The 22,645-nt window shown below is 40.8% G+C and overlaps 1 long non-coding RNA gene across 1 annotated transcript; it reads right to left on the reverse strand.

The window, feature by feature from the left end:
* Positions 1–6: 6 nt before the first annotated feature.
* On the reverse strand, positions 7–20,881 carry LOC134480572 (uncharacterized). Its single transcript, XR_010054972.1, has 2 exons — positions 18,912–20,881; positions 7–421 (listed from the first exon to the last, which is right to left on the reverse strand). It is a non-coding gene; the product is annotated as an uncharacterized LOC134480572 (long non-coding RNA).
* Positions 20,882–22,645: the final 1,764 nt, after the last annotated feature.

The raw sequence follows: 22,645 nt of genomic DNA on the forward strand, positions 1-22,645 counted from the left end.
CACACACACTTTTTTAAAATAAGCTTATTTTAGGGTTTAATAAAAAACTTCATGCCTTAAATTTACATATTTGTACATTAGTCAGACTAAATACAGGAATTCCCCCACTCTAGTTTGAAAACAGTTAAGTGTGTGTGGTTGTAACTCATTTGATGTCAAGTGTCCTATTTTCATAGTTTGATTTAACATGAATGAACAAAAGCTTATATAGTTCACCATTAACTAATTTGTCCAATAGACTAATTTTAGTTATAGGCATTGCCCGAACAAAAGTCCAACTTATCTTCTTGAGGAGAGACAACTCTAATATATATAACATGGGATTGCATAAGGCCACAGGACCTTCAAACAAAATGGCCTAACGTAGGTTGATGTGACTTGAAGTAGGGTCAGTCCTGCAGGTCTTACTCTTCATGATCACCTAAAGAAAACATAAAGACTTTTTAAAGCTTGATTTACACCAGGAAGCAAAGGCAGAAAGAAAATAAATGTTGAAGCAATTGTGCATTGGGCAGCCTGGGGTTGACAAATGTGACTCTAACAGCTATTTCTTCTGGTATGTTACAAATGTGTTTTCTTAAGAGATTTATGCTAATTGTTGGTAGAAGCAGAATCTAAAGTCTGTCTTTGTATATTATCAATCAAACTAAGGATAAAAATGAGTAACCTTATCAGACTTTGTATCAGAGTTGTCTGAATATATTAGTGTCTCTACAACTAAATGCAACAAAAAGGATCACACAGAGCAATGTTTTCATGGCTTCTCTCATTAAATTCAGGAGAGCTGTGTGTTAATACTGCCTTGCAGTCATTCTCCAAAAGGAACAACCTTAGTCTACCTGTAGAATTCTAAATTCCAAGTCATGTAGACAGCCACTGAAAACCATGAATTTAAAATAATACAACTTGAACCAGGTGGCAGCTGACAAGTGGATTATTAAAAATATTTGGAAGTGTTGAATATTCAAGTCAGTAAGAACACGGTGTATATTTATGAGGAATTTGAATGTGAAACCTATAAGCTCAACTGCCTGAAAACCAGAAGTTTTCAACTAGAGCCATTTGAGAAGTAAAGTTCTAGACATTGACTTGATGGGAGAGACTGTGAGTCCTTTGAGCCTTCTGATAAGGGGAAAATTGAGGGATTGTTTTACAATTTAACACAAAAATGCTCTAAGTTTCATGCATGTGATACCTTTAGAGGTTGCACCGTCCCACTCTTATTGTCATATAAAAAAAAAATGCTTGCCTGAGAGAGGATGCCAGAGTCTCACAGCCAGTACCACAATGCTCCCTTCTTCTCTGACATTTTGGCCTCTAGGATGGTGGATCACAATTTTAGATGCATGTAGGGATTGCCTGGAGAGTTTGAAAATAATGTTCTCTAGGTCTCACAGCCGTTAAGACTGATTTACTGGCCTGAGGGTGGCAGCTTTCACATGCTGTGGGGGTACAGCTGTCTTGAGAGCCATGGCTCAGACACTTCAGTGGGTAGAGCTGGGGCTCTAGGGGAGTCTCTGTGTCCTTGGATTTTCTGTATTCCCTGGCCCTGTCCTCTTTAAAGCTATGAGTGTAGTATCCTCAAAGCTTTCCTCGACTAGGCTTTCTTACTGTTGGTTGCATCTCCTTGTTTCTAACCAAGATGCTTCCTCTTGTAAGGCTCATTGTTGTGATAGTTATTATTCTGGGTCAACCCCTTTAGACTTCCATAGGGGTTTCTGCCCCACTTCAGATCATTTAATTCCCAAATAAAAGACACAGTGACCTTTAGGTTTATAATAAGCAATAGAGGGCTGGAGAGATGGCTCAGCGGTTAAGAGCACCCGACTGCTCTTCCAGAGGTCATGAGTTCAATTCCCAGCAACCACATGGTGGCTCACAACCATCTGTAAAGAGATCTGATGCCCTCTTCTGGTGTATCTGAAGACAGCTACAGTGTACTTATATATAATGGATGAATAAATCTTTAAAAAAAGAAAAAAAAAGAAAGAAATTAAAAATTAAAAGAATTAAAAAAAATAAGCAATAGAGCACAAGAACTGCACAGATATCAACCATTTATACTATTTTGTCTATTTCCAGGTGGCCATCCTGGAGATATCACTTGCCATGATCAGTCTGGACTGCTCTATTCCACCAGGCCAGCCCTCATGGCCATGTGATCATTATCTAGTGCCCTGGGCGACTTCCTTCTTCCTTCTTCCTTTCCCTTCCAGTGTTCCCTGCCTCAGAACTTAAGCTTGCTCACTTTGTCTCCCTCTCTTGTGCCCAGCTCTGGCTGCAGGCATCTTTATCAACCAATCAGGGATCACTTTAGGGGACAAAGTTTTACGCAACAAAAGCAGAAGTAAGTGAGAATCTCCTGGGGTTGGGGGTGGGGCAGCTAGAGCTTGGAAGCCAGCATTTAGCATTTGAATATATAGCAGCACCAGACCTGTGTCCACACATGTACAGGGACAACCAGCCACCGGGGACCACTACTTATCCTTACAGAAATCAAGAATCAAAAGCAAGCAGCTTTCTATCATTATAATGCAGTGCCTTATACAATCAACTTAGAAAGACAAAAGACTTATTTGGTTCACAGGTTCCAGTCCATGCTCAGTTCGTGGTGCTGCAGCTTTGGGCCTACAAGGAGGCAGCCTGTGGTAGGGATGTGGGGTAGAGTGAAACCACACAGCTCATGACCTTTGTATCACTTTCCTGTTACTGTTACTGTGGTAAAAGACCATGACCAGAAGTGACTTATAGATGAAAAGTTTAGACGGATTAGAGTCCTCATGGCAGGGTAGTGTGGCCACAGGTAGCTGAAGAAGGAGGCTGAGAGATCACATTTCAACCTTACAAAGAAGGCTGAGAGAACTGGGAGCCGGGAGAGGCTATACACTGTGAAAGCCCGGCCCCATAGTGACATACTTCTTCCAAATAGGCTCCACCCACCAAACGTTTCATAACTTTCCAAAACAGCATCGCTTACAGGGGGCCACATATTTAAACACACAACCACATGGAGACCATGGCCTCTTTCAAAGCTTGCAGCCTCCAAGCGACAAAGATGAGAAAAAGGAAAGGGCACCTGAGTCTGAGCAACTTGTGCCAGCCTCCTTGCTGGTCACGTGATTCAGCTACAGCCAGAGAGAGTCACCTCGTTTTAGGTATGTGACCTCACATTTATTTTGCTTTCTACGGTTTCATTTATTTGAGGTCAAATGCGATAAAAGTTATTAAATGGAAAATTTCAGATAAACTTGATGTAAGTTTGAAATCGTGGTCTGCTTTGAGTAGTGTAATACGATAGCCTGCCATCCTACTCTTCCCACCTAGGATATACATCTCCACACTTTCATTTAGCTTTATTTAAACGCACTGCTTTCTGCAATAACACTATTTACTTAAGTTTCCCGTTTCAGTTATTATTTCTTTTGTCTCACTGTGCTGTTCAGCAAAGGCACAGGTAACCTTTACACTTGTGAACGATTTACTTACTACCTCCTAATGTTTATAGAAGTAGTTAGCACTGTGTAGTTAAGGGTGTGGGTAAATAAATGCTTTGCTAGTTTATTGCAGCATCTCTACATTTGGTGTGATGTCATATGATTGATTTTCTTGGAATCTGTGTGCAGACTACTGGGACTCTTACACAATTAGGTGCTGGTCTCTCCTGTATTTATCACATATTCATCTACTGGGGATTTCGGCTTTATGGCTCAAAGCTTGGAGGGTTAATCCAGTGCAATGTAAATATCTTTGGACCCCACTTTTCCTTTATTGGTAGAGAATAAATAAAAGTTTCCTCTACATTTGGGGTTTAAGAACAACTTAAATTTTTTTTCAAAATATGGTTTAGTCAAGGATAGAAAGTAAAAGAAATATTAATACCTTAGAAAGAAAAGAATATAAAAACATTTTATGTGAGCAAAGGAAAATGATGTTAAGCTTTCATACCACAGTTTGGGAAACTTTAATCGGTGGGTGGCAGATTACGGAGTATAACAGAATTATGAGGACAACACTCATGATTCACTGTGGTTTTAGCTATTCGTGATTAACTTTAGTTGGAAATTATTAAATGCAAAATTTCAGGAGCTGGGGGGTATGTCTCAATTGGTAGTGTTTGCAATCCGTAACACCATAGTAATTTGTGCTTGTAATCCCAGCACAGAGAGAGAGAGCCGGGAGGATCAGAAGTTTAACAATACCATTGGCTATATATCAAGTTTGAGGCTAGCCTGGAATTCATGAGATCCTGTATTAAAATCAACAAACCTTATAAATACCTAAAAAAAAAATATGTGCCATTCTGAGTACTGTGATGAAAATTTGTGTCATTCTGCCTCATTCACCAGAGACAAGAACTATCCCTTTGTCTGGTGTAGCCACACTGCGCGCTACCTGCCTATTGGTCATTTTGTAGCTCTGCCCCCATTACATCACTGCTCTCCTGACCACTGTGCTTGTGCTCAGGTACTCTTATTTTATTTAATAATGGCAGCAAAGTGCCCTGCAGGGATGCTGACAGCTTGGCTGTGCCAAAGAGAAGCTGCAAAGTGAAAAGTTGAAAGTTCTTAATTTAAGTAGAAAGAAAGAAAGGAAGAAAGAAAGAAAGAAAGAAAGAAAGAAAGAAAGAAAGAAAGAAAGAAAGGAAGGAAGGAAGGAAGAAAGAAAGAGAGAAAGGAGGGAGGGAAGGAGGGAGGGAGAGAGAGAGAAAGAGAGAGAGAGAGAGAGAGAGAGAGAGAGAGAGAGAGAGAGAGAAAGAGTTACTGAGTTTGCTAGGATCTCTGGTAAGAATGAATTTTTGGAGAAAGTGTAAGGAAGGGAAAAGAAATCTATCCTGGTTTTGCTGTCTCACCTCAAGCTCTAAAAGCTATAGCCACAGTTTGTCAAGTGTTTAGTTAAGAGAAAAAAAAAATCTGACTTGAGGATGGAAAATGTGTCTGAAATGATAGCTGCGTGCTATGCCAGCAAGCACTGAGCTGCTCGGAAGGGCTGGGCAAAGGATGGTGTGAGGCAAGTACTGTCATCAAGCTGTCCTGTAAGCAAGGGATGCTTGCACGGGTTCAAGGAAAGAGGACAGGGGTAAACATTAGTGGAGAGACCATTAGTCAAATCCTTTACTGAATCTAACTTTTAAGTTAAGCATCATAGGCTGTGAGTGTGGGATGAAACCCGGCACACACTGGGTTGTTGGTGATCATAGGGAACTCCAGTCAAAACACCATTCTGCTGGCTCACGCTGTGTGCGTGTGTGTGGTGACTATGCTGATTGTGTGGGACTGTGTGGAGGCCAGAGGTTGACTTTGACTTTGGGTGCTTCCTTTTCACTTTATGTATTTGCCTGCCTGTCTGCCTATCTATCTATCTATCTATCTATCTATCTATCTATCTATCTATCTATCTATCTATCTATCATCTATCTATCTATCATCTATCTACCTATCTATCTATCTATCTATCATCTATCTATCTATCTATCTATCTATCTATCATCTATCTATCTATCTATCATCTATCTATCTATCTATCTATCTATCTATCATCTATCTATCTATTATCTATCTATCTATCTATTATCTATCTATCTATCTATCTATCATCTATCTATCTATCATCTATCTATCTATCTATCTATCTATCATCTATCTATCTATCTATCATCTATCTATCTATCTATCTATCATCTATCATCTATCTATCTATCTATCTATCTATCTATCTATCTATCTATCTATCATCTATCTATCTATTATCTATCTATCTATTATCTATCTATCTATCTATTATCTATCTATCTATCATCTATCTATCTATCATCTATCTATCTATCTATCATCTATCTATCTATCTATCATCTATCTATCTATCTATCATCTATCTATCTATCTATCTATCTATCATCTATCTATCTATCTATCATCTATCTATCTATCTATTATCTATCTATCTATCTATCTATCTATCATCTATCTATCTATCTATCTATCATCTATCTATCTATCATCTATCTATCATCTATCTATCTATCATCTATCTATCTATCATCTATCTATCTATCTATCTATCATCTATCTATCTATCTATCTATCATCTATCTATCTATCTATCATCTATCTATCTATCTATCTATCTATCTATCATCTATCTATCTATCTATCATCTATCTATCATCTATCTATCTATCTATCTATCTATTATCTATCTATCTATCATCTATCTATCTATCTATCTATCTATCTATCTATCTATCATCTATCTATCTATCTATCTATCTATCTATCTATCTATCATCTATCTATCTATCATCTATCTATCTATCTATCTATCTATCTATCTATCATCTATCTATCTATCATCTATCTATCTATCTATCTATCTATCTATCTATCTATCTATCATCTATCTATCTATCTATCTATCATCTATCTATCTATCTATCTATCTATCATCTATCTATCTATCTATCTATCATCTATCTATCTATCTATTATCTATCTATCTATCTATCTATCTATCTATCTATCTATCTATCTATCATCTATCTACCCATCACCTGTGTATCCATTTACGTCTCTGTCTATGTATCTATTTGGGGCAGGGCATCTCACTGAACCTGGAGCCCTGTTTCAGCTAACTTGGCTGGCTAGTGAGTGCCTGAGATACGCTTGTCTCTGGCATGTGTGGGAACATCTAGATATCAATCTCTGATCCTCGTGGTACTTGCCCAGCAAACACCTTCACTTTCTGAGAAAGCTCCCAGTTAAGCTGTGGATCTATTAAATTCTTACTTTTGTATCTCAGTGCTTAACACACAGTGGATAGTTAATCAATATGTTGGAATGAGTCCGTGGCTCTCAGCCTTTCTCCAGCCTCCAAACCATGGAGGGTTCTTGCTGCACTGGTTGTGGAGCTTGTCCCTAGGGACTCTGACTTGGCTGGTGTGGCAGAGTGGTGGTTGTGATAGATGTGGTGGCAGTGAGGGTGATAGATGCAGTGCTGGTGGTGATGGTGGTGATGGTGATGGTGGTGGTGGTGATGGTGGTGGTGGTGATGGTAGTGGTGGTGATGGTGGTGGTGGTAGTGGTATTACAAGGATGTGTTTCTAACCCATTGCCAGGGTTACCCACAAGGCTGAGGACCTACACTTGTGGTCAGTGAGTGGGTAAGGCTGTAGTGCTTTCCTCCCTAAGTGAATGTTTGCATATGATAACAGGGTAAAAACCTTTCCACAGCTTTGAGGTAACCTTACTTTCTTATCACTTCTAGTTTTTTCCCCCCTTTAAAATGCATCTTTTAGAAATTGAAACAGGAAATTATATTTCTTCAGCAATATCTGTCCTATAATGTTTTATTGTTTATTTCATCTATTGTGTGAATTCTCTAGAGACAAAACAATTGGGATGTTTGAGAAGTCCCTGTTGGTAAAAGAATGTTTCACAACTCTGTACCAATATGGATTCCCAATCTAATGGGAATTGTCTCCTTTTAACTTAGAGGTTGCAATTTGGTTTGTGTTTTTCTGCTTGGCTGCTTGATTTCTTGTCATACTCCCAGTGGATAAAAATATTAAAATCAGACAAGATGGCTCATTGGACAAAAAACACTTTTGTGCAAGCCTGATTGATGCACTGTGTGGGCTCCTTGGAACCCATATAAAAGTGAAGAATACTGACTCCACAAAGCTGTCTTCTGGCCTCTACATGCATGCTATAACATGCACACCTATATACATGCACACACAGATACACACACAACCACACATGCATACACACACAGGTATATACACTCACACACACACACACCTATACACACCTACACACAGACACAGATACACACACACACACACACACACACACACACACACACACACATGCACACAAACCCAGACTATATTTTTTATTAAAGAAAGGTCTTGGGTGGTTACCGGGAGTCCCAAACCCGAGGATCCCTGACCGAAGCAGCTCTCTGCTCCCAAACCCCATGGGAGAGAGACCTCACCGCCTGGTCAGGTGGGCACTCCTGAGGCTGCAGAGCGGAAGAGACCACCAACACTGCCCACCCCTGCTCACATCCCTGGCCCAAGAGGAAACTGTATATGGCCTCTGGGTTCCCATAGAGGAGGGCCCAGGAGCAGCAGGACCACTGCGTCTGAGACACCGTCAGAACCTGAAGGGACTGACCAGATAAACAGTTCTCTGCACCCAAATCCCGTGGGAGGGAGAGCTTAACCTTAAGAGAGGCAGACACGCCTGGGAAACCAGAAGAGACTGCACTCTGCACACATCTCTGACACCAGAGGAAAACACCAAATGCCATCTGGAACCCTGGTGCACAGAAGCTCCCGGAAAGGGCAGTGCAGATCTTCCTGGTTGCTGCCTCCGCGGAGAGCTCGTAAGCAACACCCCACGAGCAAACTTGAGCCTCGGAACCAGGGTAAGACCAACTTTTCTGCTGCAAGTGACCTGCCTGGTGAACTCAAGACACAGGCCCACAGGAACAGCTGAAGACCTGTAGATAGGAAAAACTACACCCCCGAAAGCAGAACACTCTGTCCCCATAACTGGCTGAAAGAAAACAGGAAAACAGGTCTACAGCACTCCCGACACACAGGCTTATAGGACAGTCTAGCCACTGTCAGAAATAGCAGAACAAAGTAACACTAGAGATAATCTGATGGCGAGAGGCAAGTGCAGGAACCCAAGCAACAGAAACCAAGACTACATGGCATCATCGGAGCCCAATTCTCCCACCAAAGCAAACACGGAATATCCAAACACACCAGAAAAGCAAGATCTAGTTTCAAAATCATTTCTGATCATGATGCTGAAGGACTTCAAGTAAGACGTGAAGAACTCCCTTAGAGAACAAGTAGAAGCCTACAGAGAGGAATCGCAAAAATCCCTGAAAGAATTCCAGGAAAACACAATCAAACAGTTGAAGGAATTAAAAATGGAAATAGAAGCATTCAAGAAAGAACACATGGAAACAACCCTGGATATAGGAAACCAAAAGAAGAGACAAGGAGCTGTAGATGCGAGCTTCACCAACAGAATACAAGAGATGGAAGAGAGAATCTCAGGAGCAGAAGATTCCATAGAAATCATTGACTCAACTGTCAAAGATAATGTAAAGCAGAAAAAGCTACTGGTCCAAAACATACAGGAAATCCAGGACTCAATGAGAAGATCAAACCTAAGGATAATAGGTATAGAAGAGAGTGAAGACTCCCAGCTCAAAGGACCAGTAAATATCTTCAACAAAATCATAGAAGAAAACTTCCCTAACCTAAAAAAAGAGATACCCATAGGCATATAAGAAGCCTACAGAACTCCAAATAGATTGGACCAGAAAAGAAATACCTCCCGTCACATAATAGTCAAAACACCAAACGCACAAAATAAAGAAGAATATTAAAAGCAGTAAGGGAAAAGGGTCAAGTAATATATAAAGGCAGACCTATCAGAATCACACCAGACTTTTCACCAGAAACTATGAAAGCCAGAATATCCTGGACTGATGTCATACAGACCCTAAGAGAACACAAATGCCAGCCCAGGTTACTGTATCCTGCAAAACTCTCAATTAACATAGATGGAGAAACCAAGATATTCCATGACAAAACCAAATTTACACAATATCTTTCTACAAATCCAGCACTACAAAGGATAATAAATGGTAAAGCCCAACATAAGGAGGCAAGCTATACCCTAGATGAAGCAAGAAACTAATCGTCTTGGCAACAAAACAAAGAGAATGAAAGCACACAAACATAACCTCACATCCAAATATGAATATAAAGGGAAGCAATAATCACTATTCCTTAATATCTCTCAACATCAATGGCCTCAACTCCCCAATAAAAAGACATAGATTAACAAACTGGATACACAACGAGGACCCTGCATTCTGCTGCCTACAGGAAACACACCTCAGAGACAAAGACAGACACTACCTCAGAATGAAAGGCTGGAAAACAACTTTCCAAGCAAATGGTCAGAAGAAGCAAGCTGGATTAGCCATTCTAATATCAAATAAAATCAATTTTCAACTAAAAGTCATCAAAAAAGATAAGGAAGGACACTTCATGTTCATCAAAGGAAAAATCCACCAAGATGAACTCTCAATCCTAAATATCTATGCCCCAAATACAAGGGCACCTACATACGTAAAAGAAACCTTACTAAAGCTCAAAACACACATTGCACCTCACACAATAATAGTAGGAGACTTCAACACCCCACTCTCATCAATGGACAGATCATGGAAACAGAAATTGAACAGAGACGTAGACAGACTAAGAGAAGTCATGAGCCAAATGGACTTAACAGATATTTATAGAACATTCTACCCTAAAGCAAAAGGATATACCTTCTTCTCAGCTCCTCATGGTACTTTCTCCAAAATTGACCATATAATTGGTCAAAAAACGGGCCTCGACAGGTACAGAAAGATAGAAATAATCCCATGCATGCTATCAGACCACCACGGCCTAAAACTGGTCTTCAATAACAATAAGGGAAGAATGCCCACATATACGTGGAAATTGAACAATGCTCTACTCAATGATAACCTGGTCAAGGAAGAAATAAAGAAAGAAATTAAAGACTTTTTAGAATTTAATGAAAATGAAGGTACAACATACCCAAACTTATGGGACACAATGAAAGCTGTGCTAAGAGGAAAACTCATAGCGCTGCGTGCCTGCAGAAAGAAACAGGAAAGAGCATATGTCAGCAGCTTGACAGCACACCTCAAAGCTCTAGAACAAAAAGAAGCAAATACACCCAGGAGGAGTAGAAGGCAGGAAATAATCAAACTCAGAGCTGAAATCAACCAAGTAGAAACAAAAAGGACCATACAAAGAATCAACAGAACCAAAAGTTGGTTCTTTGAGAAAATCAACAAGATAGATAAACCCTTAGCCAGACTAACGAGAGGACACAGAGAGTGTGTCCAAATTAACAAAATCAGAAATGAAAAGGGAGACATAACTACAGATTCAGAGGAAATTCAAAAAAATCATCAGATCTTACTATAAAAGCCTATATTCAACAAAACTTGAAAATCTGTAGGAAATGGACAATTTCCTAGACAGATACCAGGTACCGAAGTTAAATCAGGAACAGATAAACCAGTTAAAGAACCCCATAACTCCTAAGGAAATAGAAGCAGTCATTAAAGGTCTCCCAACCAAAAAGAGCCCAGGTCCAGACGGGTTTAGTGCAGAATTCTATCAGACCTTCATAGAAGACCTCATACCAATATTATCCAAACTATTCCACAAAATTGAAACAGATGGATCACTACCGAATTCCTTCTATGAAGCCACAATTAGTCTTATACCTAAACCACACAAAGACACAACAAAGAAAGAGAACTTCAGACCAATTTCCCTTATGAATATCGATGCAAAAATACTCAATAAAATTCTGGCAAGCCGAATCCAAGAGCACATCAAAACAATCATCCACCATGACCAAGTAGGCTTCATCCCAGGCATGCAGAGATGGTTTTTTTTTTTTTTTTTTTGTTTTTTTTGTTTTTTTTTTTTTTGTTTTTTTATTAACTTGAGTATTTCTTATATACATTTCGAGTGTTATTCCCTTTCCCGGTTTCCGGGCAAACATCCCCCTCCCCCCTCCCCTTCCTTATGGGTGTTCCCCTCCCAACCCTCCCCCCATTGCCGCCCTCCCCCCAAGAGTCTAGTTCATTGGGGGTTCAGTCTTAGCAGGACCCAGGGATTCCCCTTCCACTGGTGCTCTCACTAGGATATTCATTGCTACCTATGAGGTCAGAGTCCAGGGTCAGTCCATGTATAGTCTTTAGGTAGTGGCTTAGTCCCTGGAAGGTCTGGTTGCTTGGCATTGTTGTACATATGGGGTCTTGAGCCCCTTCAAGCTCTTCCAGTTCTTTCTCTGATTCCTTCAACGGGGGACCTATTCTCAGTTCAGTGGTTTGCTACTGGCATTCGCCTCTGTATTTGCTGTATTCTGGCTGTGTCTCTCAGGAGCGATCTACATCCGGCTCCTGTCAGCCTGCACTTCTTTGCTTCATCCATCTTGTCTAATTGGGTGGCTGTATATGTATGGGCCACATGTGGGGCAGGCTCTGAATGGGTGTTCCTTCTGTATCTGTTTTAATCTTTGCCTCTCTATTCCCTGCCAAGGGTATTCTTGTTCCCCTTTTAAAGAAGGAGTGAAGCATTCACATTTTGATCATCTGTCTTGAGTTTCATTTGTTCTAGGCATCTAGGGTAATTCAAGCATTTGGGCTAATAGCCACTTATCAATGAGTGCATACCATGTGTGTTTTTCTGTGATTGGGTTACCTCACTCAGGATGATATTTTCCAGTTCCAACCATTTGCCTACAAATTTCATAAAGTCGTTGTTTTTGATAGCTGAGTAATATTCCATTGTGTAGATGTACCACATTTTCTGTATCCATTCCTCTGTTGAAGGGCATCTGGGTTCTTTCCAGCTTCTGGCTATTATAAATAAGGCTGCGATGAACATAGTGGAGCACGTGTCTTTTTTATATGTTGGGGCATCTTTTGGGTATATGCCCAAGAGAGGTATAGCTGGATCCTCAGGCAGTTCAATGTCCAATTTTCTGAGGAACCTCCAGACTGATTTCCAGAATGGTTGTACCAGTCTGCAATCCCACCAACAATGGAGGAGTGTTCCTCTTTCTCCGCATCCTCGCCAGCACCTGCTGTCACCTGAGTTTTTGATCTTAGCCATTCTCACTGGTGTGAGGTGAAATCTCAGGGTTGTTTTGATTTGCATTTCCCTTATGACTAAAGATGTTGAACATTTCTTTAGGTGTTTCTCAGCCATTCGGCATTCCTCAGCTGTGAATTCTTTGTTTAGCTCTGACCCCCATTTTTTAATAGGGTTATTTGTCTCCGTGCGGTCTAACTTCTTGAGTTCTTTGTATATTTTGGATATAAGGCCTCTATCTGTTGTAGGATTGGTAAAGATCTTTTCCCAATCTGTTGGTTGCCGTTTTGTCCTAACCACAGTGTCCTTTGCCTTACAGAAGCTTTGCAGTTTTATGAGAGCAGGGATGGTTTAATATACAGAAAACCATCAACGTGATCCATTATATAAACAAACTGAAAGAATAAAACCACATGATCATTTCATTAGATGCTGAGAAAGCATTTGACAAAATTCAACACCCCTTCATGATAAAAGTCTTGGAAAGAATAGGAATTCAAGGCCCATACCTAAACATAGTAAAAGCCATATACAGCAAACCAGTTGCTAACATTAAACTAATTGGAGAGAAACTTGAAGCAATCCCACTAAAATCAGGGACTAGACAAGGCTGCCCACTCTCTCCCTACTTATTCAATATAGTTCTTGAAGTTCTAGCCAGAGCAATCAGACAACAAAAGGAGATCAAGGGGATACAGATTGGAAAAAAAGAAGTCAAAATATCACTATTTGCAGATTATATGATAGTATATTTAAGTGATCCCAAAAGTTCCACCAGAGAACTACTAAAGCTGATAAACAACTTCAGCAAAGTGGCTGGGTATAAAATTAACTCAAATAAATCAGTAGCCTTCCTCTACACAAAAGAGAAACAAGCCGAGAAAGAAATTAGGGAAATGACACCCTTCATAATAGACCCAAATAATATAAAGTACCTCGGTGTGACTTTAACCAAGCAAGTAAAAGATTTGTACAATAAGAACTTCAAGACTCTGAAGAAAGAAATTGAAGAAGACCTCAGAAGATGGAAAGATCTCCCATGCTCATGGATTGGCAGGATCAATATAGTAAAAATGGCCATTCTACCAAAAGCGATCTACAGATTCAATGCAATTCCCATCAAAATACCAATCCAATTCTTCAAAGAGTTAGACAGAACAATTTGCAAATTCATCTGGAATAACAAAAAACCCAGGATAGCTAAAGCTATCCTCAACAATGAAAGGACTTCAGGAGGAATCACTATCCCTGAACTCAAGCAGTATTACAGAGCAATAGTGATAAAAACTGCATGGTATCGGTACAGAGACAGACGGATAGACTAATGGAACAGAATTGAAGACCCAGAAATGAACCCACACACCTATGGTCACTTGATTTTTGACAAAGGAGCCAAAACCATCCAATGGAAAAAAGATAGCATTTTCAGCAAATGGTGCTGGTTCAACTGGAGGGCAACATGTAGAAGAATGCAGATTGATCCATGCTTATCACCCTGTACAAAGCTTAAGTCCAAGTGGATCAAGGACCTCCACATCAAACCAGATACACTGAAACTAATAGAAGAAAAACTAGGGAAGAATCTGGAACACATGGGCACTGGAAAAAATTTCCTGAACAAAACACCAATGGCTTATGCTCTAAGATCAGGAATCGACAAATGGGATCTCATAAAACTGCAAAGCTTCTGTAAGGCAAAGGACACTGTGGTTAGGACAAAACGGCAACCAACAGATTGGGAAAAGATCTTTACCTATCCTACAACAGATAGAGGCCTTATATCCAAACTATACAAAGAACTCAAGAAGTTAGACCGCACGGAGACAAATAACCCTATTAAAAAATGGGGGTCAGAGGTAAACAAAGAATTCACAGCTGAGGAATGCCGAATGGCTGAGAAACACCTAAAGAAATGTTCAACATCTTTAGTCATAAGGGAAATGCAAATCAAAACAACCCTGAGATTTCACCTCACACCAGTGAGAATGGCTAAGATCAAAAACTCAGGTGACAGCAGGTGCTGGCGAGGATGCGGAGAAAGAGGAACACTCCTCCATTGTTGGTGGGATTGCAGACTGGTACAACCATTCTGGAAATCAGTCTGGAGGTTCCTCAGAAAATTGGACATTGAACTGCCTGAGGATCCAGCTATACCTCTCTTGGGCATATACCCAAAAGATGCCCCAACATATAAAAAAGACACGTGCTCCACTATGTTCATCGCAGCCTTATTTATAATAGCCAGAAGCTGGAAAGAACCCAGATGCCCTTCAACAGAAGAATGGATACAGAAAATGTGGTACATCTACACAATGGAATATTACTCAGCTATCAAAAACAACGACTTTATGAAATTTGTAGGCAAATGGTTGGAACTGGAAAATATCATCCTGAGTGAGGTAACCCAATCACAGAAAAACACACATGGTATGCACTCATTGATAAGTGGCTATTAGCCCAAATGCTTGATTTACCCTAGATGCCTAGAACAAATGAAACTCAAGACGGATGATCAAAATGTGAATGCTTCACTCCTTCTTTAAAAGGGGAACAAGAATACCCTTGGCAGGGAATAGAGAGGCAAAGATTAAAACAGATACAGAAGGAACACCCATTCAGAGCCTGCCCCACATGTGGCCCATACATATACAGCCATCCAATTAGACAAGATGGATGAAGCAAAGAAGTGCAGGTTGACAGGAGCCGGATGTAGATCGCTCCTGAGAGACACAGCCAGAATACAGCAAATACAGAGGCGAATGCCAACAGCAAACCAGTGAACTGAGAATGGGACCCCCATTGAAGGAATCAGAGAAAGAACTGGAAGAGCTTGAAGGAGCTCGTGACGCCATATGTACAACAATGCCAAGGAACCAGAGCTTCCAGGGACTAAGCCACTACCTAAAGACTATACATGGACTGACCCTGGACTCTGACCTCATAGGTAGCAATGAATATCCTAGTAAGAGCACCAGTGGAAGGAGTAGCCCTGGGTTCGCTAAGACTGAACCCCCAGTGAACTAGATTGTTGGGGGGAGGGCGCAGTGGGGGGAGGATGGGGAAGGGAACACCCATAAGCAAGGGGAGGGGGAGGGATTAGGGTGATGTTTGCCCAGAAACCGGGAAAGGGAATAACACTAGAAATGTGTATAAGAAATACTCAAGTTAATAAAAGAAAAAAGGGGGGGGAATATTCATAGAAGGGAATATGGAAGCAAAGTTTAGAGCAGCGACTCAAGGAATGGCCATCCAGAGCCTGACATATATGTGGTCCATATATATACAGCCACCAATACTAGATAAGTCTGATGAAGCTAAAAAATGCATGTTCCTGAGAGACACATCCAAAGCATGTCCAATACAGAGGTCAATGCTAGCAGCAATCCGCTGAACCAAGAATAGGACCTCCTTGGCGGGTACTATAGGAAGTATTGAAAGAGTTGAAGGAGCTTACAACCCTATAAAAACAACATTGCCAATAACCAAAGCTTCCAGGGACTAAATCACTACTGAGAGGCTATACATGGGCTCCAACTGAATATGTAGCAGAGAATAGCTTTGTTGGGGCAACAGTGGAAGGGGGATTACCAGTATGGGGTAGAGGTAGGGGAGGAAATGGGGGCTATGGACAGGAAACTGGGAAGGGGTATAACCTTTGAAATGTAAGTAAAGAAATATATAATAAAAATTTAAAAAAAAAAGAAAAAAAGAAAGGTCTTCATACACTGTTGCTGAGAACATATCATGATTAAGATAGGTTGAAAACTACTCAGTAATTTGTCCTGTTTGTCTAGGACTTGGAAGAAACATTCTACTGTAGAAATAAACATAATACTCAGTTAGTGTGTACTTCAGGAATAAACTTGTATGCGTGTGCACATGTGTAGTCCTGGGAACTGAATCCAGGACATGAGGCATACTAGACAAGCATTCTACCAGTTCTACCTGTGAGCTATGCTAAGACTTTTTATTACTATTTTAAAAGTTAATAATAGTTATTGTCATTATTATTAATTATTATTTGTGTGTGTGTGTGTGTGTGTGTGTGTGTGTGTGTGTGTGGTGTGTGTGTGTATGTGTGTGTTGCTCAGGCTGACCTTAAAAGTTTGGACTTCTTGCCTAGGCCTTTAGGTAGCAGGGTTACCAGGCCTGTGCCATCAGCCCAGTCAGAAAATGGTGTGTGAGAGTAGCTCACTGCTCTGCATCCCTGGAGGATCCCACAGTGAGCCCCATGAGCCCCATCACACATGGGAACACAGTACACATAGAGTATTGAACCAATGCACAGAGCTCGATCAGAGGGCACTGAGCACCTATCTACACATTTTTTTCAATATAAAACATATTTCTTTGGATTTCAGGATAGAGTACCTTTCCTCATAAAATGCTACTTTACACATTTGAGTTTGGATATAGTAATAATATCAGGTGGCAAAATCATAAAAGGTGCTGGTTTGGTTTACTGTACTCTCACCAGTGTACAGAGGATTACTAAAGGTATTTTCATAGCGCTAGGAAGCTTTCATTTTGTGTACAGTGCAGAATTTGACTATGTGTCTGTGCTGGAAGGAGGTGTCCTTTAAGCAAGAACTCTCGGTAATGAACTCTTGCAACGGGCGCCCTTACACAACTACTCAGAAACAGCCTTTTTATCCAGTGCTTGCTGTGTGTGCATCATCACGTGACTTTGTTTCCTACTTTGAAAGATTTCCTTTTGTGGTTTATATACTTCAAAAGATACAAACTGCTAAAACAAAAGTTGATGTTTAATCACCATAGATAAGCATTCTCTAGGTAAAGTTTGATAGGGCTTGCAGTGTGTATGTGAAGCATATAGATCATAAATACATGCGTGGATTCTGGGGGAAGCATGCGGTTCTGCAGTACACAGCCTGGTCAGTCCAGACCCCGGCGTTTTCATCATCTGGGAAGTTCCCAAAGGCCACTTTCAAATCGATTCCCTCTCTGCCTTTCCTTCCGGTGTGCCCTCACTGTGACAGACTTCTCTCACTCAGCCAGGCCTCTGAGAGTGGGTCCCACCTGTGCCAGCATTTCTTCCTGCTACTGTTGATCAGTATCAAGTGAGCAAGCAGCAGGCAAGTTTGCCTTGGGAAACATGGAGGTTTTTCCAACTGACTACTAGGACAGCATGTAGAAATTATTTTTGCTTACCCCCTTCGTTTTAATGTAAGTCTTAATATTTGAGGTCATTTGATGGCTCGTGCTCATTATTTCTTCCATGGAGAGGCCAAGGCAAGAGGATTGCATTCCTGGCCACACAGTGAATTTCCAGGGGACCTCGGTTTGCCCTGGGTTTGGTTTTCAGTAGCCATATCAGGTGACTCGCAACCATCTGTAACTCTAGCTCCAGGGGATCCGACACCCTCTTCTGGCTTTTGAAGGTACATTTGAATACAGGTGACACACATATACAATAAATGAAACAAGAAAGATGAATCTTAAAATTAAGTCTCAAGTTATTTTTTTTCTGGAAGTGCAAGTCTTGCCTTCATCAAGGAGTGCATGAGCCGGACATGTAGCTGTCTGATAGGTTTTTACCCAGCATGCAATAAGTACTGGGCTTGATTGCATCATATAGACAGAATGGCGGCTGCAATTTCAGCACTCTGCAGTGGAGGTGGGAAGATCAGGAATTCAAGCTTATCTTTTGCTACATTACAGATTCTAGGCCAACCTGGGCTACAAAAGCCCCTGTTTCAAAAACTAAAAGTAAAACCGAACAAAACAGCAGCAATGATATCAACATCCAAAAGAAGGACCCGGCTTTTAGTTGTAAACTGAGTCGATCTGCATTTAAACCCAGGTGAGAAGTAGTAATGTTTCCAGCTGGCCCTTCCTCCGACAGGAATAACTACTACTTTGTCCGGGTATTTTACAGGTGTCTAGGGTTAAGGAAGGAGCTCAAAAGAGAAGGAGCCAGTTTGCCCCTGATAATGAATGTTGCTGAATTGTAGTGAACAGCAGTGTGTGTGAGGTGAAAAGAACAGATGTGCCAGAGGCCGTGCCTCACTAATTAAAGGGCAGCTAGAGCCCCGGGCTTGGGCAAGCGTTTACCCTCCTACTCTGGCTGAGGTGTGCAGGTCAGAAAACAAAACGGAAGCCAGAGCCAAGAAACAAACCTCTGTGCGCCCCAGCAGTCTCAGCTTACCCAGGGAAAAACCTGGGATGTCCTCACCTTGAAGGGCTACAAGCGTCGCCTCTTTTCTGTGTGCTGCTTTCCTGCAGACACGCGAGTACAGTTCAGAATTAACACTAGGGCTCCCGAACCACAGGTTGAAAACACAGCCGAAGCAGAGAAAACCGGATCTTTCCCTCCCATATGGTGATAAGGTGCTCAAATGCCAACGTGATAAAAAGAGATAAATAACAGCTACAAGCTGTGCGTTGTGCTCGAAAATATCAGACTGGTGCCACATGCTGTCTGGTGAAATGTTTTGGACGAGACGCATCTACTTTCCATTTATTCTATTTGTTCTTTGTGAGATTTACTCTTTTTAAGTGCCAAGCTGCTATGAAAGGTTCCTTCACTCGGGTGACGCGTCTTCCTATCTTGTGCTGACAGTTGCTGCTCAGACGCTGCTCAGATCAACACCGGTCTCCTATTTCAGGAGTCTTTGTTCAGTGTGTCTTCTGGCCTGTCTCCTGGGCTGTCACCCAATAGTCCTGGAGGGTGGGGCTCAGAGCTTCTCTGGATACAAGTTGACAGGCAGTCCTCACTGTAGCTAGCTAGCCCTCACCCCCACCTCTGTGGGCCTCCTCTCTTCGGAGGGGCTTCGGAGGGGAAAGAAGAGGAGGGACTAACGCCAGCCACACCTTTTTCCCTCAGTACAGAATTTTGACCTATGTACCTGTTTTTAGAGTATAAAATGTATTATAAATTATCGGTGGGTTGTAATTTAACAAAACAAACTACAAAACAACAAAAACAACCAAAACAACAATGCCTTCATTCCACTGTTGTAGGTAGTACTACTATTAGCCGAAATTTGGTCAGCTTTCTTTTAACATATCATAATGAACTAGACACAGGGGCTTATGATTGGAATGTGGCACTTAGGAGACAAGGCAGGATCGCTGAATCTTTGCTACATGGTGACTTCAGAAGCCAGCCCAGGTTATAGCATGATACCCTGCTCAAAATGCACACACACACGCACATGCAGACACACCACAACTGAATCTATTATAAATATTAGTTTATGGACTCAAAATCATATTAATGTTGATACTATTAGTAATCACAATTTTCACAGTTAGAAAATAGAAATGTATATTAAAAGAGGGTTATCTTGGGGACTGAAAAGAGGCTCAGTAGTTAAGAGCACTTGCTGCTCTCACAGAAAATTTACATTGGGTAGTCCACAGCCATTTGTAATTCCAGGTCCACAGGTGTAAGAACATCTTCTTCTGTGTTCCACAGGCATCTACACAAACAGGGTACACATACATAGATTCAGGTACACACACCTAAAATAAACTAAATACATGTTAAGGAAATAAGTAGGTTTAAATTCGGTGATTCTTAGAGGCTGTCGGTATGCTATAGATACTGTTAAGTGGGGGGATCATCGTATATCAAAGGTGAGGCTGCTGGCCGCTGTCTGGTAGAAGAAATTTGGCAATTGAATAGAATAAAAATAGCAAAAGATTGAAAAAATTGGGAAGAAAAAAAAAAAAGTCAAAACAGCATGTTCAGCTTGCTGTCTCTCTTGAAGGTGACCTGCCCTCTGAACTCTGAGTAGCCACGCCCTATGAAAAGGATTATTGGAAGTTACAAAACAGCCCCGGCTGATAAAGAAAAGCTCTGCTCCCGGTGTCTTATAAATAACAAAAGAAGAAACACCAGGATCAGAAAAAAAAATAATCTCCATTTTACGAAGTGTAATGAAACAATTCAGGAAATAAATATCAGTGGATGGTAAAACTAAAAGGTAAATTATTGATGAGGAATTGGAATCTGAGTAGTCAAAAGGCCACCTCTCCACCGACTGCTGGGGTCAGGCAATCACCACAAAGATCTAGTCATTGATCCTAGCATTGGTAAAGGCAGGGTGAAAAGATGATTGGGACTTAGGTTGTGAAGCATCCTAGGGAGCATTCACGTCTCAAGGATTAGCCCTTTTCCTAAAATAAATTTAAAATGGATTTTTTTCCCACACAATAACATTCTGACTATGGCTTCCCCTCCTCCCACGACCTCCTTGACTCTCCACCCACCCAAATCCACACCCCATCTTTTCCTCTCTCATTAGAGTACGAACAAGCATCTTAAAATAATAATATAAAATAAAATGAGATAAAAACAAAAGCAAACAAACTGGAATAGAACAAAGCAAACAAACCACGAGGAGAACACACAGCCAAAGAAAAGGCTCAAGAAATCTCACCAACTGACAGCGAAGTCCATTGCCCACATTCTTTACGCTGAATTCATCAAGCTTCGGTTTTTGTCAGAGTTATCTCCCTAAATTGGAATTTGAGAAAACATCACTGAGCACTGGAGAAGGTGGGATGTATATTATATAGCTCATAAAAACTGCAAGACTTGGGTTTGTCAAGGGTTGAGGGATTTCCACAGGAATTTTGGTTGCATAGGAGCCTGGCTAAGCATTTCAAACACATCGTGCCCTATTAGGGCGGAGGTTAAGGTATAGAGTGTGAAATCACATCAACTTTCAGAAGATGTGTCAAGACCTGGTCATATCCAAGTTCTACAGGAAACAGGAATGAACGTATTTTGACCTTGTAACAAGATGGCTTTTAATCTTAAATTGGGATTAGGTTGGCCCAGCAATACAAGTGTAAATGGACACACACACACATTCACTGACACAGAAATACCAAAGTAAATAAATAAACAAATAAATAAACCCACTGGAAAACATAATATATACAAATAAGGAGGAAAAAGAATTAGAAATAGAAAAAAAATTCCCAGAAAAAGCATTATAAGACAAAAAACTTCCAAAAATGCTACTGTGTTGGTTTTGTGTTGGCCATCTACTGCTGGCATCGGGTCTGCCCTTAAATGATTTGTATATCTAGTGAGATAACATTATAGAAAAGTAATATTTTCTTTGTGAGCAGCTATCAATTGGAAATAGCTTCTGGGTCGGGAATGGGAGCCTGTATCCACTTCTTCTCTCAGTTCTAGGACCCCATCTAGCCCATGCCGGTCCTGTGTGTGCTGTCATAGTCTCTGTGGGTTCGTATATGCTTATAAAGCCTTGTTTTCTTGGTGTCCTCCGTCCCCCGGCACTTATAATCTTTCTGTTTTCTTTCCTGTTTCCTTAGAGTTCCCTGAATTCTGAAGGGAGGGATTCAATGGAGATACTCCATTTAAGATAGAGTGTTTCAAGGTCTCTCCCTCTGCACTTTGCCTGGTTGTACATCTCTGTATTTGTTCTCATCTGCTACAGGAGCCTGTCTGATGATGCTTGAGCGTGGTGCTTATCTATTAGTAGAGAAGTACGTCATTAGGAGTCAGCTTACTGCTATGTTCCTTTAGCAAAAGAGCAATATTTGGGATTCTCTGAGGTCTGTGACCTATCTACTCTTAGGTTCTTGACCACCTGATCAGTTTTGGGGATGGCTTCCATTTCACAAAGTGGGTCTAAAATCCAATCAGATCGTGGTTGGTTACTCCCAAAAGCTATACCACTATTGTACCAGTGTATCCCGCAGGCAGGTAAACATTGTAGATGGAAAGGTTCCTAGCTGAGTAGGTGTTTACCTTTTACCTTTGGTATCATGCAACATTCTTTCTATTACCATAAATACTAGTCAGCCGGGGTAAAAGCTTTAAGTAATTAGCCCTATTTCTAATCAAGCCTCTAGATCTATTTCAAAGTAACTCGGTCTGTTGAAAATACCATTGCATAAGAAAAGGGTCATATGGGGCTGGAGATA

The sequence above is a fragment of the Rattus norvegicus genome, chromosome 9 (genome assembly GCF_036323735.1).
Source record: "Rattus norvegicus strain BN/NHsdMcwi chromosome 9, GRCr8, whole genome shotgun sequence".
NCBI classification, from domain to species: Eukaryota; Metazoa; Chordata; class Mammalia; order Rodentia; family Muridae; genus Rattus; species Rattus norvegicus.